The sequence below is a fragment of the Andrographis paniculata genome, unplaced genomic scaffold (genome assembly GCF_009805555.1).
Source record: "Andrographis paniculata isolate CXL003 unplaced genomic scaffold, ASM980555v1 Contig69END, whole genome shotgun sequence".
NCBI lineage: Eukaryota > Viridiplantae > Streptophyta > Magnoliopsida > Lamiales > Acanthaceae > Andrographis > Andrographis paniculata.
In genome coordinates, this window is record NW_026137605.1 from 7622316 (window position 1) to 7642552 (window position 20237).

At 23.4% G+C, this 20237-nt stretch overlaps 1 long non-coding RNA gene across 2 annotated transcripts; it reads right to left on the reverse strand.

Moving 5' to 3' along the window:
- Nucleotides 1–954: 954 nt before the first annotated feature.
- On the reverse strand, nucleotides 955–3388 carry LOC127263899 (uncharacterized). Of its 2 annotated transcripts, none has more exons than XR_007841561.1 (5): nucleotides 3093–3388; nucleotides 2857–2931; nucleotides 2521–2571; nucleotides 1704–1783; nucleotides 955–1480 (listed from the first exon to the last, which is right to left on the reverse strand). It is a non-coding gene; the product is annotated as an uncharacterized LOC127263899 (long non-coding RNA). The 2 variants fall into 2 exon arrangements; XR_007841562.1 differs by having other exon boundaries at nucleotides 3039–3388.
- Between the last annotated feature and the right edge of the window lie 16849 nt (nucleotides 3389–20237).

A 20237-nucleotide genomic window follows, 5' to 3' on the forward strand; every position in this document is an offset into this window, starting at 1 on the left:
TTAATAAATTTACTATAATATTTTACTTTACTTTTATTTATATTATTTTAATATTAAAATATTATTATTTTGTAATTTATATCTCCAGTTCAATTTATATAATCCTCTCTCACTTTCCTTCTATATATATATATATAAATCAAACACGTGTAATTGTTAATAAATTTTTAATAAAAATATATTATTAATTTTATACAAACATAACATTCAATCAATATTTGAACACAACACATAAGCAAAAAGTCAAATTATCAAAATATAAATTTTATTTAAAATATATCAAAATATAAATTTTTCATACAAAATATTACATGCGACAATTTCGCCTCAAAATTTGCAAAATAAAAACCATTGACATACCAAAAGATACTACTGGTTTTGTTCACTCACTACAAGAAAATAGCATTTTAGAGATGGAAAAATTTCGTTCCTAAATCTATTTTTTTCGTTACTAATGACACTAGAGACGGAATTAGAAACGAAATAAATTCCCTCTGTAAAGTTCTCGTAGCTAACACTAATTGTTCCTAATTTTATCTCTAAATTAGATATGGAATAAGGAACGAAATTAAAGATGAAATTAGGGACGGAATTTTCCATGCCTAACCTAAACAAAAATGTGGTCATAAAGTCAATGACGGAAATTTTCCGTCGTGAATTCCGTCCCTAATTTAAGGAGAAAATTAAAGACAAAATTAAGAATGAAATTAGGACGAAAATTTCCGTTACTACACAAACTACAAATTTGGTTCCCAAAATAGTGACGAAAACATTTCGTCGCTATTTCCGTCCCTAATTTCGGGATGGAAATAGATTTTAGGATGGACAAAATTCGTCACAAATTCCGTCCCTAATTTTACACAATTTTTCATTGCACAATTTACCGATGTATTTTCCAACCAGTACACGAATATGAAATCAAATTTCAAATCACAATCGAACAACCGTACTACAACATGTACACAAGTACAAAACGAAATTTCAAACCACAATCAAACAACCATACTGAGTCAACTAAAAATCCATAATAAACGTCCAAAATATCTAAAAAAAGTTTCAATTACAGAAATTGAACTATTCCAACATCACATATGGGCCAAAACATATAATCCAGTCATAATATCATCAATACTAAATATTAATCGTGCGGAAAACATAAATATCAACAAACCGGAGGCGCACTAGAGTCCGCATCATCGTTACGCTTGTCCAAGCGAGCATTAGTCATCTTGAGCTGCTCAATGATGGTCATGTGATTTTTCTCGAGATTCTCCAAATGTTGGGCGTAACTCGGACCACTCGGGGTATGCCCGTCGCTGGAATCGAAAACCTCCTCTATTGGCACCGCCGCTGCAAGTGATCCAAGCCCATAAATTCTTTTCTTTTTATCCCGGTGGACCAAGGAAAGAAATGCCTCATCGTGGCTATATTCTGTATCACCGAGCTGAGACATTCCTTCCTCGATCGCAGTCGTACCTTCCTGAAAGCAATGAATATAAAAAAAAAAAAAAGTTATAGTAAAAATTGATAGTCATAAAACATTAATACGACATACCTTTAAATAATTTTCATATGCATTAAGAAAAATGAACATGCTACTTAACAAAGTAAATTTCATATTTAGCAAATTCCACGTAAAATGCAATAATTGAACACAATAATTCTAACACAAGACAAAAATAGAGTGTGTAGTGGTGACAAACATTCAACTTGGTGCCGGTGGAGCGATGTAGGGACTATCCTAGTGTAGGGTGACTATCTTCAGGTAGATGATGGCGGGGAACTGCATAGCACAGGGCAAAGCATTGGTGGCAACATTGATAGTTCACTGTAAATGAAACTTAAAAAATAATGGCAACATGATAACATCTTAACATAGAGATTGAAGGCCCTATAATGCATATAGAGATCATGATAGATGTCTTTGTGATCACATAAAAAAATGTAGTAACAATGAATTAGCATGTTCTTCGTATTCCAGAAGTGAAGACACAAGAAGTTCCCATTCCATTCATTTCTAGTAAATCATAAATGCAAAATTGGGATGTAATTCGATGAATCCACAAATATCCGTCCATTAATTCAATTCAACAAAAAGGACAGAACATAACATAATATAATAGAACCATAAGAATAAATGTGAATACCAGCTCCATCTCCATGCCATTGTTATAAACAAAACTAATCACGAATGCAGAAAACTCCAACAACAAATAGAAAACATGATAGAATGCTACAGGCAGAGCAGAATTTCACATTTGTCTTTTCTCAGGCAATTCTGAAAACTGCACACATATATATATATATATGTGACATAAAATAGTATTATTACTTTATTTTACAAAATATTCTTATTGAAGTTACCATTCAAATACAAGATATAAAAAAAATATATATATCAAAATCAAAATAAAACACCAAAAAATGTGGGCTGAGAAGCAATCAACTCACTCAAAATCTATAAAACCAATCTCATAAGCATATGACAATATTTAATAATAAGTAGAGAGATTGGCGTACCTTTATATACCCATGAGTTTACAATTAAGTTCCGGTTCCAGTTTCACTTGTCTGAAAGGTATGCATAATATTTTAGTACTTGTTTGTAATATAATATAGCCACAATTATAATGAAAATAGCACTGCAGATTCCCTTATGAAGATAAAATTTACGGTCAACAAACAAATAACAATATCACTAGAATGAATCAAAGATTGAACAACAATACGAAGAACAGTGAGCAAAATAAAATTCTTCCTAATATAATATACATCATTTTTTCTAATAAATACATTTAACTATCCATTCACATCGCATTACAAAATTATACAACATCAACAGGTAATATTTCAAACCTTGTTGAAGAAACAGACCATTTCGCTTATTAGTCTTCTATGAGAGAGTACAACCAACGCAGTGTCAACATCTTCCTAAGAAACACAATATAAAATCAAATCAAATCAAATAGATACACAACACAACATCTCTCTAAGAAATACAACACAAAGCAAAATTGGTACCCAAATCGATACTGTACCAGTAGAAAAAAAATGAGAGAATGAGAGAAAGAAACACATAAACAGAAACCGACGGTGATTTGCTAGGTCTACGGTGAGAGGCGGAAAGCAGCTGGTGTGGCTAGCGACGATTTCAGAGGTATTATGCGAGGTAGAGCTGTTGCTTAATCGATTTCAAACCGGAGGCGTCGTACCAAAACCAAAAACCAGATTATCAAATTGGCTGGTTTATGGTTCGAACCTAGATTTTGTAATTTTTATTTTTTAAAAATTAATATACTAACTTGGTGTGAAGTTGGGACCAACCATATAACATTTGGCTGGTGGATAAAGAAGAAGGAAAGTAAAAGAAATGGAGAAGGAAGAAAGAGAGATTTGACGAAGAAAAAAGAGATAGAGGAAGACCAGTGTGTTGCTGGCTATTATGAATGTGTAATGTAAGTGATTAGGGTAACTTGCCAAAAATATTATTATATATTATTAATTTTTTTATGAAATTAAATAATAGTAATAAGATTTTATTAATAATTCATATTTTAGATTTTATAAAATTCTATTATATAATTATATTTAATTTAAATTATATTATTATCTAATACACTAATATTTTTATGTTTGATAATTAATTTAAATTTAATTTAATTATTTATAAAATTTATTACTATTTTAATTATTTTTATACACTTTGGGAAAATCCAGTTGATAGTAAAAATTAGGGTAAAAAAAAAAAAATTAATTATTTCTTTTAATAAATAAATTATTTATTAATTTTTATTTAAGGATGAAAATAAATTTTATCCCTAATTCCATTTTTAATTTGGGATGGAATTAAATTTGTTATTTGTTTTGTTGCTAATAACTAATGAAATAACATTCTCTTTAATTTATATTTCTATATGTGATAGAATTATTTTCATCTCTAATTTCCGTCTCTAATGGGAAAAAATTTTTTTGTCCCTTCCTAATTTCCGTCTATAATTAGGATAGATTTTTTTTTGTCCCTATTTTTCATCTCTATTAAAGACGAATTTTATTCCATTCTTAAATTCCGTTGCCAATTGGTAAAAGATGATCAATTTTCTAATTCAGTCCTTAATTCCGTTACTAATAAGAACAAAATAAATTATGTTCCTAATTTCCGTCACAAAAAGATTAGTTTTTTGTAGTGACTATGTACTTGATTTTTTTTTTGTTTTTTAACAATTAATTATTAGAATGTGTTTGTTTTGTAAACTAATTTGAAAAGATGTTTTTTTAAGTAAGAGATAAAAAATTGTTTAGGTGATATAAAAATATTAAATATGTTATGAAATTTATTAACGGATCTAAGTATTTTATTTATGAAATCAAGTAACAACACAAATATTGAACTAGTTTGGTTAGGCTCAGCCCCAACCAACTCGAAAAAGCACAAAATCGACACAATACACACCTAATCTAGCGACTACACAAACGAACCGGCCACGACCGCGATACACACGATATATAACCCCACATCAACACAAACAAGGCACCCGAAGGCCTACCGCGTCGAACGAGCCCCCTTTCGGCTACGAACGACTACACACAAAAGGGAAAACGTGCCACAAGAACTCCACAAGATTACAGGAGGAAGGCACCACCGAGAAACCGCCGTGAACCGCCGTGAAAGTCACTGGAAAGAGGAGAGCAGTGGGTCGAGAGAGAGAGGGGAGAGGCCAGAGAATAGTGAGCGTAGAGAGAGAGAGAGTAAGATTAGAGTGATCTGATATAATGCCTCTCTCTCTCTATATATATATACATGTCAAATGGAGATGGACGGCCAAGATCAAGATCTGTAATCAACGGCCCAGATCAGGCCTCACAAAAGGACGCGGATCCTAGGCGGGTCACGGAGCGGGTCAGGAGCAAGGGGCGCATCACAGGTAAGGGTCAGCAACGGGTGTGGTTGTGGTGTGGGTTGTGTATCACAAGCCAGGCCCGGTTCGAATGGGCTGCTTAGATAATTGGTGTGTTGTGTATAATATTGGGGTGGATCCGAAGGACAAAAAATCCAACAAAATATGTGTAATATATTAATTTTTTTAAAACAATGTATATATCTTTTTCACAAAAAGAACACACTCTTATTATTTTAAATTAAAAAAATACATCAAAATTTATTTCTATCGTATAATTAATAATTCCGAAAATACACATTGTATTCATCTCATTGCCTCCAAAAATAGGTATCCAAATTTGTTTCTATTATATCATTGTCTATTCTGCACTACCATATTATGTTATTTTCAAGTACAGTAAAAATATACTTTTCTTATGAGATATTATATCAGTATTTAAAATAAAATTAAAAAATCGAAAAAAAAATACATCAAAATTTTGTTTCTATCGTATCATTGCCTATTCAAAAAATACATATCATATTCATACCACTGCCTCCAAAAATAGGCATCGAAATTTGTTTCTATTATATCATTGTTTATTCAACATTATCATGTTATACTATTTTCAATTACGGTAAAAATATAATTTTTCTAATTAGATATGACATCAATATTTAAATAAAATAAAAAATCAAAAAAAAAAAAACATCAAAATTTGTTTGTACGGTTTCATTGCCTATTCAAAAAATACACATCATAGTCATATCATTGCTTTAAAAAATAGGCATGCAAATTTCTTTTTATTTTATCATTATCTATTCAGTATTATCATTTATGTTATTTTACATTTCAGTAAAAAAAATATATTTTTTTCATGAGTTATTACATCAATATTTAAAATAAAATTAAATAATAGAAAAAAAAAACATCAAAATTTGTTTCTATCGTATAATTGGCAATTCCAAAAATACTCATTGTATTTATACCATTGCCTCCAAAAATAGGCATCCAAATTTGTTTCTATTATATCATTGTCTATTCAGCATTATCATATTTTGTTATTTTCAATTACGGTAAAAATATATTTTTCTCAAGAGATATTATATCAATATTTAAAATAAAATTAAAAAATCGAAAAAAAACATCAAAATTTATTTATGTCGTATCATTGCCTATTCCAAAAATACACATTATATTCATACAATTGTATCCAAAAATAGGCATCGAAATTTATTTCTATTATATTATTGTCTATTCAGCATTACCATGTTATCCTATTTTCAATTACACTAAAAAAATATTTTTCCAATTTGATATGACATCAATATTTAAAATAAAATTAGAAAACAAAAAAAAAAAAAAAAATACATCAAACTTTGTTTATATCATATCATTGCCTATTCCAAAAATACACATCATATTCATATCATTGCCTCCAAAAATAGGCATCTAAATTTGTTTTTATTAAATCATTGTCTACTCAGCATTATCAAGTTATATTATTTTCAATTACAATAAAAATATTTTTTTCTAATTAGAAAGTAAATCAATATTTAAAATCAAATTAAAAAATAAATAAAATATCAAAATTTGCTACTATCGTATTATTGCCTATTCGAAAAATACACATCATAGTCATACCATTGCTTTCAAAAATAGGCATCCAAATTTGTTTATGTTATATCATTGTTTATATTCAGCATTATCATGTTATGTTATTTTTAATTTCAATAAAAATATTTTTTTCTTTTGAGTTATTACATCAATATTTAAAATAAAATTAAAAAATCGAAAAAAAAAATACATCAAAATTTTTTTCTATTGTATCATTGTCTATTCTAAAATACACATCATATCCATACCATTGCCTCCAAAAATAGGCATCCAAATTTTTTCTATTATATCAATGTTTCTTCAGCATTATCATATTATGCTATTTTCAATTACTGTAAAAATATATTTTTCAATGAAATATGACATCAATATTTAAAATAAAATTAAAAAACCGAAAAAAATACATTAAAATTTGTGTATATCGTATCATTGTCTATTCCAAAAATAAACATCATAGTCATGCCATTGATTTAAAAAATAGGCATCCAAATTTGTTTCTATTATATCATTCTCTATTCATCATTATCATTTTATATAATTTTCAATTTCAATAAAAATATATTTTTCTCATGAATTATTACATCAATATTTAAAATAAAATTAAAAAAAAGAATACATGAAAATTTGTTTATATCATATCATTCTCAATTCCGAAAATACACATTGTATTCATACCATTGCCTCCAAAAATAGGCATCCAAAAGTTGTTTCTATTATATCATTGTCTATTCACTATTATGTTGTTATGTTATTTTCAATTACAGCAAAAATATATTTTTCTTATTAGATATTATATCAATATTTAAAATAAAATAGGAAAAATAGAAAAAAAAAAAAAAAAAAAAAAAAAACATCAAAATTTGTTTACATCATATCATTGCCTATTCCAAAAATACACATCATATTCATACAATTCCTTCCAAAAATAGGCATCCAAATTTGTTTATATTATATCAATGTTTATTCAGCATTATCATATTACGCTATTTTCAATTACTGTAAAAATATATATTTCTAATGATATATGACATCAATATTTAAAATAAAATTAAAAAATCGAAAAAAAATACATCAAAATTTGTGTATATCGTATCATTGTCAATTCCGAAAATGCAGATTGTATTCATACCATTGCTTCCAAAAATAAGCATCTAAATTTGTTTCTAATATATCACTGTCTATTCAGTATTATCTTATTATGCTATTTTCAATTATAGTAAAAATATATTTTTCCCAATAGATATTATATTAATATTTAAAATTAAATTAAAAAATCGAAAATAAAATATTTTCTCCGTCCCGCGAAATTAGTCGCGTTTCATTATGGGGCGGAGTTTAAGAAAATTTGGTTTATATAGTTAATTAGTGTGATTAGTTAATATAATATATGTAATAAAATGTTATTTTAACTATTTTTAATTGATGAAATATTGAAATAAAAGTTGAAATATTTTTTACTTTATTTTATTTTTTAAAATTTAATATTTTATTTATTGAAATTGTTTTATTTGAAAAAAAAAATTATTATATTGATTGTAAATTATGCAATTAGATAAAAAAAAATAATTAATTGTAATAATTTAAATACAAAAATAACAGCCGTAACATTAAAATTTTTAATATAAACAAAACATCAAATTTTTTGAATTTGATTGTTGGTAAGGATAATTCGATATTACATACCCAAATTTATAACGCATATTTTATATATCGTACCAAAATTTTTAGTATGGTATTTTATCGTAACAAGATATTGTACCAATAATTTAGTATACCGAATTTATAGATGAAAAAATATTGAATTACAGAAACATCACATACTATACTTAAAAATACTGAAAATGCCAAATTTCAGTATACCGAACTTTTTTTGTATGGTATCGATATTTTTTTTAATATATCAAAAAATTCGGTGTGGGATACAATATGGTTCTGTATTACCATAATACAGTATTGAGTCATTTCTAATCGAATTACATGTATGGTATCATAATATAATATTTATGCTGAAATATAAAAGTTAAAAATAATTTTACAATTTTAAGAATATATATTAGAAAATTAATTATTTTAGTATCAATATACTAAATTTTTTATATAGACTGATATATCAAATACTAAAGTATAAAACTGTATTGATATTTTCGGTATATATATTATACCAACAATGCTAAAAGTATATGCAATTGTCGTACTGAAAATATTCGGTATGTTATCATACTATATAAAAATTTACGATACACAATAATTTTGACAATTTAGTATTTTTTTTCATACGCTAGCTGCATTATATGAGCAAATTGATATTTTTCATTTCTAATAATAGTGATAAATCAATTTTTTTAATGAAATATATAAATCAAATTCTAAATCAAATCTCATTATTAAGTAATTTTCAATAGTAAGACATCAAATCAAATATTTTTATATTATATTAAAAATTAATTAAAAATTTTAGACATCACATAAACACTTATTTATAACATATTGAATATTTATTAATTTTTATTATTCAAAATTCTAATCCTACTTTTAAATTTAAAATAAAACAAATAATAAAAGTTAGCAGTATTAGTAATTGAATAAAATATAGTTAAATTTTTAATTGTAATTAGTACTTACTAATTATTACTATATTAGGAAATATGACTAATTCCGCAGGACGACCAAAAGAGGAAATGTGAACTAATTTCATGGGACGGAGGGGGTACATCAAAATTTGTTTCTATCGTAACATTGTCTGTCCAAAAAATATATATAATATTCATACCGTTGCCTCCAAAAATAGGCATCCAAATTTGTTTCTATTATATCAATGTTTATTCAAAATTATCATTTTATATTATTTTCAATTACCGTAAAAATATATTTTTCTAATAAGATATGATATTAATATTTAAAATAAAATTAAAAAACCGAATAAAATACATCAAAATTTATGTATATCGTATCATTGTCTATTCCAAAAATCCACATTATAGTCATACAATTGCTTTAAAAAATAAGCATCCAAATTTTTTATATTATATTATTGTCTATTCAACATTATCAATTTATATTATTTTCAATTTCAATGAAAATATATCTTTCTCATGAGTTATTACATCAATATTTAAAATAAAATTAAAAAACAGAAAGAAAAAAAAAACATAAAAATTTGTCTCTATAGTATCATTGTCGATTCCTAAAATACACATTATATTCATACCATTGCCTTCAAAAATAGGCATCCAAATTTGTTTCTATTATATCAATGTTTATTCAGCATTATCATATTATCCTATTTCCAATTACTGTAAAAATATATTTTTCTAATGAAATATGACATCAATATTTAAAATAAAATTAAAAAACCGAAAAAAATACATCAAAATTTGTGTATATCGTATCATTGCATATTCCAAAAATACACATCATAGTCATGCCATTGATTTAAAAAATAGGCATCCAAATTTGTTTCTATTATATTATTGTCTATTCAACATTATCATTTTATATAATTTTCAATTTCAATAAAAATATTTTTTTCTCATGAATTATTACATCAATATTTAAAATAAAATTAAAAAACAGAAAGAAAAAAAAAATACATGAAAATTTGTTTCTATCGTATCATTGTCAATTCCGAAAATACACATTGTATTCGTACCATTGCCTCCAAAAATAGGCATCCAAAGTTGTTTCTATTATATCATTATCTATTCACTATTATGTTGTTATGTTATTTTCAATTACGGCAAAAATATATTTTTCTTATTAGATATTATATCAATATTTAAAATAAAATAGTAAAAATAGAAAAAAAAGAATACATCAAAATTTGTTTATATCATATCATTGCCTATTCCAAAAATACACATCATATTCATACAATTCCTTCCAAAAATAGGCATCCATATTTGTTTATATTATATCAATATTTATTCAGCATTATCATATTACGCTATTTTCAATTATTGTAAAAATATATATTTCTAATGATATATGACATCAATATTTAAAATAAAATTAAAAAATCGAAAAAAATACATCAAAATTTGTGTATATTGTATCATTGTCAATTCCGAAAATGCAGATTGTATTCATACCATTGCTTCCAAAAATAAGCATCTAAATTTGTATCTATTATATCACTGTCTATTCAGTATTATCTTGTTATGCTATTTTCAATTATAGTAAAAATATATTTTTCTCAATAGATATTATATTAATATTTAAAATTAAATTAAAAAATCGAAAAAAAAAATATTTCCTCCGTCCCGCGAAATTAGTCGCGTTTCTTTCTGGGGCGGAGTTTAAAAAAATTTGGTTTATATAGTTAATTAGGGTGATTAGTTAATATAATATATGTAATAAAATGTTATTTTAACTATTTTTAATTGACGAAATATTTAAATAAAAGTTGAAATATTTTTTATTTTATTTTATTTTTTAAAATTTAATATTTTATTTATTGAAATTGTTTTATTTGAAAAAAATTATTATATTGATTGTAAATTATGCAATTAGATAAAAAAAAAATTAATTGTAATAATTTAAATACAAAAATAACAGCCGTAACATTAAAATTTTTAATATAAACAAAACATCAAATTTTTTGAATTTGATTGTTGGTAAGGATAATTCGATATTACATACCCAAATTTATAACGCATATTTTATATATCGTATGCTATTTTATCGTAACAAGATATTGTACCAATAATTTAGTATACCGAATTTATAGATGAAAAAATATTGAATTACAGAAACATCACATACTATACTAAAAAATACTGAAAATGCCAAATTTCAGTATACCGAACATTTTTTGTATGGTATCGATATTTTTTTTAATATATCAAAAAATTCGGTGTGGGATACAATATGGTTCTGTATTACCATAATACAGTATTGAGTCATTTCTAATCGAATTAGATGTATGGTATCATAATATAATATTTTATGCTGAAATATAAAAGTTAAAAATAATTTTACAATTTTAAGAATATATATTAGAAAATTAATTATTTTAGTATCAATATACTAAATTTTTTATATAGACTGATATATCAAATACTAAAATATAAAACTGTATTGATATTTTCGGTATATATTATACCAACAATGCTAAAAGTATATGCAATTGTCGTACTGAAAATATTCGGTATGTTATCATACTATATAAAAATTTACGATACACAATAATTTTGACAATTTAGTATTTTTTTTTCATACTCTACCTGCATTATATGAGCAAATTGATATTTTTTCATTTCTAATAATAGTAATAAATCAATTTTTTTAATGAAATATATAAATCAAATTCTAAATCAAATCTCATTATTAAGTAATTTTCAATAGTAAGACATCAAATCAAATATTTTTATATTATATTAAAAATTATTTAAAAATTTTAGACATCACATAAACACTTATTTATATCATATTGAATATTTATTAATTTTTATTATTCAAAATTCTAATCCTACTTTTAAATTTAAAATAAAACAAACAATAAAAGTTAGCAGTATTAGTAATTGAATAAAATATAGTTAAATTTTTAATTGTAATTAGTATTTACTAATTATTACTATATTAAGAAATATGACTAATTTCGTGGGACGACCAAAAGAGGAAATGTGAACTAATTTCACGGGACGGAGGGAGTACATCAAAATTTGTTTCTATCGTAACATTGTCTGTCCAAAAAATATACATCATATTCATACTGTTGCCTCCAAAAATAGGCATCCAAATTTGTTTCTATTATATCAATGTTTATTCGGAATTATCATTTTATGTTATTTTCAATTACCGTAAAAATGTATTTTTCTTATAAGATATGACATCAATATTTAAAATAAAATTAAAAAACCGAAAAAAAATACATCAAAATTTGTGTATATCGTATCATTGGCTATTCTAAAAATACACATTATAGTCATACCATTGCTTTAAAAAATAAGCATCCAAATTTGTTTATATTATATCATTGTCTATACAACATTATCAATTTATATTATTTTCAATTTCAATGAAAATATTTTTTTCTCATAAGTTATTACATCAATATTTAAAATAAAATTAAAAAACAGAAAGAAAAAAAAATACATCAAAATTTGTCTCTATAGTATCATTGTCGATTTCTAAAATACACACTATATTCATACCATTGCCTCCAAAAATAGACATCCAAATTTGTTTCTATTATATCGTTTTCTATTCAGCAGTATCATTTTATGCTATTTTCAAATACAGTAAAAATATAATTTTTCTAATGAGATATGACATCAATATTTAAAATAAAATAAAAAATTGAAAAAAAAATACATCAAAATTTGTTTATACCGTATCATTGCCTATTCAAAAAATACACATCATAGTCATATCATTGCTTTAAAAAATAGGCATCCAAATTTCTTTTTATTTTATCATTGTCTATTCAATATTATCATTTACGTTATTTTACATTTCAGTAAAAATATATTTTTTTTTCATGAGTTATTATATCAATATTTTAAATAAAATTAAAAAATAGAAAAAAAAAATCAAAATTTGTTTATATCGTATTATTGGCTATTCCAAAATAATATTGTATTCATTGCCTCAAAAAATAGGCATCCAATTTGTTTCTATTATATCATTGTCTATTCAGCATTATCACGTTATGTTATTTTCAATTACGGTAAAAATATATTTTTCTTATTAGATATTATATCAATATTTAAAATAAAATTAAAAAATCGAAAAAAAAAAAAAATCAAAATTTGTTTATATCGTATTATTGCATATTCCAAAAATACAAAATCATATTCATACCATTATCTCCAAAAATAGGCATCCAAATTTATTTCTATTATATTATTGTCTATTCAATATTATATCAATATTTAAAATAAAATTTAAAAATAAAAAAAAATACATCAAAATTTTTTTATATCGTATTATTGCCTATTCCAAAAATACACATCATATTCATACCATTATCTCCAAAAATAGGCATCCAAATTTATTTCTATTATATATTGTCCATTCAGTATTATCATGTTATGTTATTTTCAGTTGCACTAAAAAAACAGTTTTCTAATAAGATATTAAATCAATATTTAAAATAAAATTAGAAAACTGAAAAAAATACATCAAATTTTGTTTCTATCATATCATTGCCTATTCCAAAAATACACATCATATTCGTATCATTGCCTCTAAAAATAGGCATCTAAATTTGTTTTTATTAAATCATTGTCTATTTAGCATTATCATGTTATATTATTTTCAATTACCGTAAAAATATTTTATTCTAATTAGAAAGTAAATCAATATTTTCAAGTCTGCTGCCCCTAGGTCGGCTACTTCCAAGTCAACTGCCCCTGGGTCGGCTACCCCCAAGTCGGCTGCTCTTTGGTTTGATGCGTCTGGAGCGGTTGTATCAGAGGCGGCAGAAGCAGGCATAAGCGTGGCCATCGGTGCCATAGTAGGCAGAGATGGGTATGAAGCGACATAAGGTAATCTGCCCATCTCTATAGCAGTCGCCTCATTGGGAGATGAGACCCTTGTTGTTGCCTGCTCAACGGATGAAGGCATTTTATTCGAGGCCCGGCGCTTGGTCGGGGGGTCAAGTTCTGGTAGTTGGTCGGTTGGTGGCTTTGCTGCTTTAGTCGGTCTGGAAGCAGATTGGGCGGTCACCCGGGTCGAAGCCACATCTAAGTATAAAAATAAGGATTAATACCATGGTAAGGAAATGATCAAGTTAAGTTGAGAGTATGAGATTCTACCTGGATGGGGTCGGGTCTTTATAAGGGACCGACCTGATGGGCGGTTTGTTAAGAACGGTTGATCTAATGAGATATGACATCAATATTTAAAATAAAATTAAAAAACCGAAAAAGTACATCAAAATTTGTGTATATCGTATCATTCTCTATTCCAAAAATACACATTATAGTCATACCATTGCTTTAAAAAATAAGCATCCAAATTTGTTTATATTATATCATTGTCTATTAACATTATCATTTTATATTATTTTCAATTTCAATAAAAATATTTTTTTCTCATAAGTTATTACATCAATATTTAAAATAAAATTAAAAAACAGAAAGAAAAAAAAAATACATCAAAATTTGTCTCTATAGTATCATTGTCAATTCCTAAAATACACATTATATACATACCATTGCATCTAAAAATAGGCATCCAAATTTTTTTCTATTATATCATTGTCTCTTCAGCACTACCATTTTATGCTATTTTCAATTACAGTAAAAATATAATTTTTCTAATAAGATATGACATCAATATTTAATATAAAATAAAAAATCGAAAAAAAAAAAACATCAAAATTTGTTTATACCGTATCATTGTCTATTCCAAAAATACACATCATAGTCATATCATTGCTTTAAAAAATAGGCATCCAAATTTCTTTTTATTTTATTATTTTCTATTCAATATTATCATTTAAGTTCTTTTACATTTCAGTAAAAATATTTTTTTTTCATGAGTTATTACATCAATATTTAAAATAAAATTAAAAAATAGAAAAAAAAAATATATCAAAATTTGTTTCTATCGTATCATTGGGTATTTCAAAAATACATATTGTATTCATACCATTGCCTCCAAAAATAGGCATCTAATTTGTTTCTATTATATCATTGTCTATTCAGCATTATCACGTTATGTTATTTTCAATTACGGTAAAAATATATTTTTCTCATTAGATATTATATCAATATTTAAAATAAAATTAAAAAATCGAAAAAAATACGTCAAAATTTGTTTATTTCGTATCATTGCATATTCCAAAAATACAAAATCATATTCATACCATTATCTCCAAAAATTGGCATCCAAATTTATTTCTATTATATTATTGTTTATTCAGCATTATCATGTTATATATTTTTAATTACACTAAAAATAAATATTTTTCTAATGAGATATTACAACAATATTTAAAATAAAATTAGAAAACCGAAAAAAATACATCAAACTTTATTTCTATCGTATCATTGTCTATTCCAAAAATACATATCATATTCATATCATTGCCTCCAAAAATAGGCATCTAAATTTGTTATTATGCATTACCGTGTTATATTATTTTTAGTTACAGTAAAAATATTTTTTTCTAATTAGATATTACATTAATATTTAAAATCAAATTAAAAAAAAAAACGTCAAAATTTATTTCTATCGTATCATTGTCTATCCCAAAAATACATATCATAGTCATACCATTGCTTTCAAACATAGGCATCCAATTTGTTTTTTATTATATCATTGTCTATTCATCATTATCATTTTATCTTATTTTCAATTTCAATAAAAATATATTTTTTTCCATAAATTATTACATCAATATTTAAAATAAAATAAAAACACAAAAAAAAAATCAAAATTTGTTTCTATTGTATCATTGTCAATTCCGAAAATACACATTGTATTCATACCATTGCCTCCAAAAATAGGCATCCAAATTTATTTCTATATATCATTCTCTATTCAGTATTATCTTGTTATGTTATTTTCAATTACTGTAAAAATATATTTTTCTCATTCGATATTATATCAATATTTAAAATAAAATTAAAAAATCAAAAAAAAAAAAAAAAAACATCATAATTTGTTTCTATTATATCATTGTCTATTCCAAAAATACACATTATATTCATACCATTGTTTCCAAAAATAGGCATCCAAATTTGTTTATATTATATCAATGTTGATTCAGTATTATCATATTATGCTATTTTCTCTTACTGTAAAAATATATTTTTTAATGAGATATGATATCAATATTTAAAATAAAATTAAAAAACCTGAAAAAATACATAAAAATTTGTATATATCGTATCATTGCCTATTTGAAAAATACACATCATAGTCATACCGTTGCTTTAAAAAATAGGCATCCAAATTTGTTGCTATTATATCATTGTCTATTCAACATTATCATTTTATGTTATTTTCAATTTTAATAAAAATATTTTTTTCTCATGAGTTATTATATCAGTATTTAAAATAAAATTAAAAAATAGAAAGAAAAAAAATACATCAAAATTTGTTCCTATCGTGTCAATTTCAATTCCAAAAATACACATTATATTCATACCATTGCCTCCAAAAATAGGCATCCAAATTTGTTTATATTATATTATTGTTTATTCAACACTACTATGTTATATTATTTTCAAATACGGTAAAAATATATTTTTCTCATGAGATATTATATCAATATTTAAAATAAAATTAAAAAATCAAAAAAAAATACATCAAAATTTGTTTTTATCGTATCATTGTCTATTCAAAAAATACAAATCATATTCATATAATTGCCTCCAAAAATAAGGATCAAAATTTGTTTATATTATATCATTGTCTATTCATCATTATCATGTTATGCTATTTTCAATTACAGTAAAAAATATATTTTTTCTAATGAAATATGATATCAATATTTAAAATAAAATAAAAAAACGAAGAAAAAAAGTACATCAAAATTTATTTGTACCGTATCATTGCCTATTTCCAAATATACACATCATAGTCATATCATTGCTTTAAATAATAGGCATCCAAATTGCTTTCTATTTTATCATTGTCTATTACGTATTATCATTTATTTTATTTTACATTTCAATAAAAAAAAAAAATCATTAGCTATTACATTAATATTTAAAATAAATTAAAAAATAAAAAAAAAATACATCAAAATTTGTTTCTATCGTATCATTTGCTATTCCAAAAATACATAATGTATTTATATCATTGCCTCAAAAAATAGGCATTCAAATTTGTTTATATTATATCATTGTTTATTCAGCATTATCATGTTATGTTATTTTCAATTACGTAAAAATATATATTTCTCATGAGATATTATATCAATATTTAAAATAAAATTTAAAAATAAAAAAAATACATCAAAATTTTTTTATATGGTATTATTGTATATTCCAAAAATACACATCATATTCATACCGTTATCTCCAAAAATAGGCATTCAAATTTATTTCTATTATATTATTATATATTCAGCATTATCATGTTATGTTATTTTCAGTTACACTAAAAAAAACATTTTTCTAATGAGATATTAAATCAATATTTAAAATAAAATTAGAAAACCGAAAAAAATATATCAAATTTTATTTCTATCGTATCATTGCCTATTCCAAAAATAAACATCAGATTCATATCATTGCCTCCAAAAATAGTCATCTAAATTTGTTTTTATTAAATTATTGTATATTTAGCATTATCATGTTATATTATTTTCAATTACAGTAAAAATATTTTTTTCTAATTAGAAAGTAAATCAATATTTAAAATCAAATTAAAAAAAAAAAATACATCAAAATTTGTTTCTATTGTTTCATTGCCTATTCCAAAAATACACATTATAGTCATATCATTGCTTTAAAAAATAGGCATACAAATTTGTTTCTATTATATCATTGTCTATTCAGCATTATCATTTTATGTTATTTTCAATTTTAATAAAAATATATTTTTCTCATTAGTTATTACATAAATATTTAAAATAAAATTAAAATACAGAAAAAAAAAATACATCAAAATTTGTTTTTATCGTATCACTATCAATTTCGAAAATACACATTGTATTCATACCATTGCCTCCAAAAATAGGCGTCCAAATTTGTTTCTATTATATCATTGTCTATTCAATATTATCTTGTTATGCTATTTTCAATTACTGTAAAATTATATTTTTCTCATGATATATTATATCAAATTTAAAATAAAATTAAAAACTTGAAAAAAAATACATAAAAATTTGTTTCTATCGTATCATTATCTGTTTAAAAAATACATATCATATTTATACAATTGTCTCCAAGAATAGACATTCAAATTTATTTCTATTATATTATTGCCTATTCAATATTATCATCTTATACTATTTTTAATTATAAAACAATTTTTAAATGACTCACAATCAAATCATTAGTTCTATATTTATACTTTTCTGTTAAATAAAGATATTATATTTTAATTATAATTTTTCAAATAACTATAAGTATATTTATAATTTTCACGTATTATAAAATTTGGGTTTTTATGTTTTGGGGGTTGTAGCCCACAGCCATGATTTTTGGCACTCTTGTCCAAAGTGTAGTTAGCATTTATGATCATAGATCATATTCCATATGCTTGTATATACAATCGATAATATTTTTTAATATTTTTATTTTCGTTTGTGTCGTAGCAATTGGCATTTTTTTATTTTTGGTAAAACTTATTAAATCAAAATATATTTAAAAAATATAAATTAATTTGATTAACTATATAATATATAATATCATACATCATATGAACTTACTCAAAACACCTTTTATTTTTTATCTCCTAAAAAAAATAAATATTTTTATCTATATTTAACATTCTACATTTTTTATAAAATTAATTTGTATTAATTATAAATTAATAAAAGTATTTTTTATTTATTTATATTATAAAAAAATGATTTTCTAAATATTCATATTGCATATATTTTTTATTGCTATTTAATTTTTAAAATATTTAAATAGATATTTTAATTTTTTAATTATATATATTAAATTTACTTTAATACTATCAATATTATTAATAGAATAAAAATAATAAAATAATATTATAAATTACTATTTTTAGTTAAATAAATATTATTTTCTTAAATATCGTATCACTAGTTAAATATGTCAACTATGTTGAGACAGAAAAAGAGTATATATTAATTAGATAAAAGCAAAAGAAAAAAAAAAATGAAAGGTCCTATTTGTTTGTAAGTTTTTAATTGAATTTTATGTTTTTTTCCCAATCAACGTAAATGTTGTAAGCGTTAATATGATATTTTACATGTAAAATTAATTTTTAATATAGTATAAAAATTTAAAAATATTAATTTGATTTGATATTTTATTGTGCTAATTAAAATATACCAATAATACATATTTTTATTACACACAATATAGAAGTATGTGCTACTTGTAGTAATATTATGTTGTATGTTGACAAACTATATATGAGTCTGCACGGTGCTAAACTAATAACGCATCAAAAATTTTATTTTAATTTAAAATTTTATTATTTAAAATTTTAAAAACTTAATTTCAAATTTAACAGGCTAGCATGAGAAAACAAAAGGGTGGGTTTGTTAAGTGTTTTATTTAAAGTATATTTTTAATATCATATTAGAATAATTGTGTCCTTAATATAAACAATAATATTACATTTGTCATAAAAAAAAAAAAATTTACTTCTTTTATTTATCTATCATAAAATAAATAAATAGATTTGTTTCATTTTTTAAGTAAAAAATCTATTAGTTTTTACTTTTAACTTTTTTTTCACTTTTTTCATTATAAAAGACAAAAAATACACACTACATTAAAATCAATGTCCATCTATTTTTACATGACGGGGGGAAGTAATATTTTGATTTGAATGTTAGATTTTTCCATTTTTTTTTTTTTTTTGTAAAAGTGTGTTTATTTTATGAAATAGTTAGAAATGTTAAAAAAAAATTATATAAAATATAAAAAATTGTGTAGAGAATATAAAAATAACGAAGGTAGATATATATATATTAATTTTTTTTAGAAAACGGATGTGAAAGAAAATATAGAAAGAACACCCTCGGACATAAATGATATATTTATATATATATATATTAAAATCGTATAAAAAAAATAAAAATTATCGTGTAACCAACCCAAAACAAAAATAACTCAGGTTGTACTTGTAGCCCATATT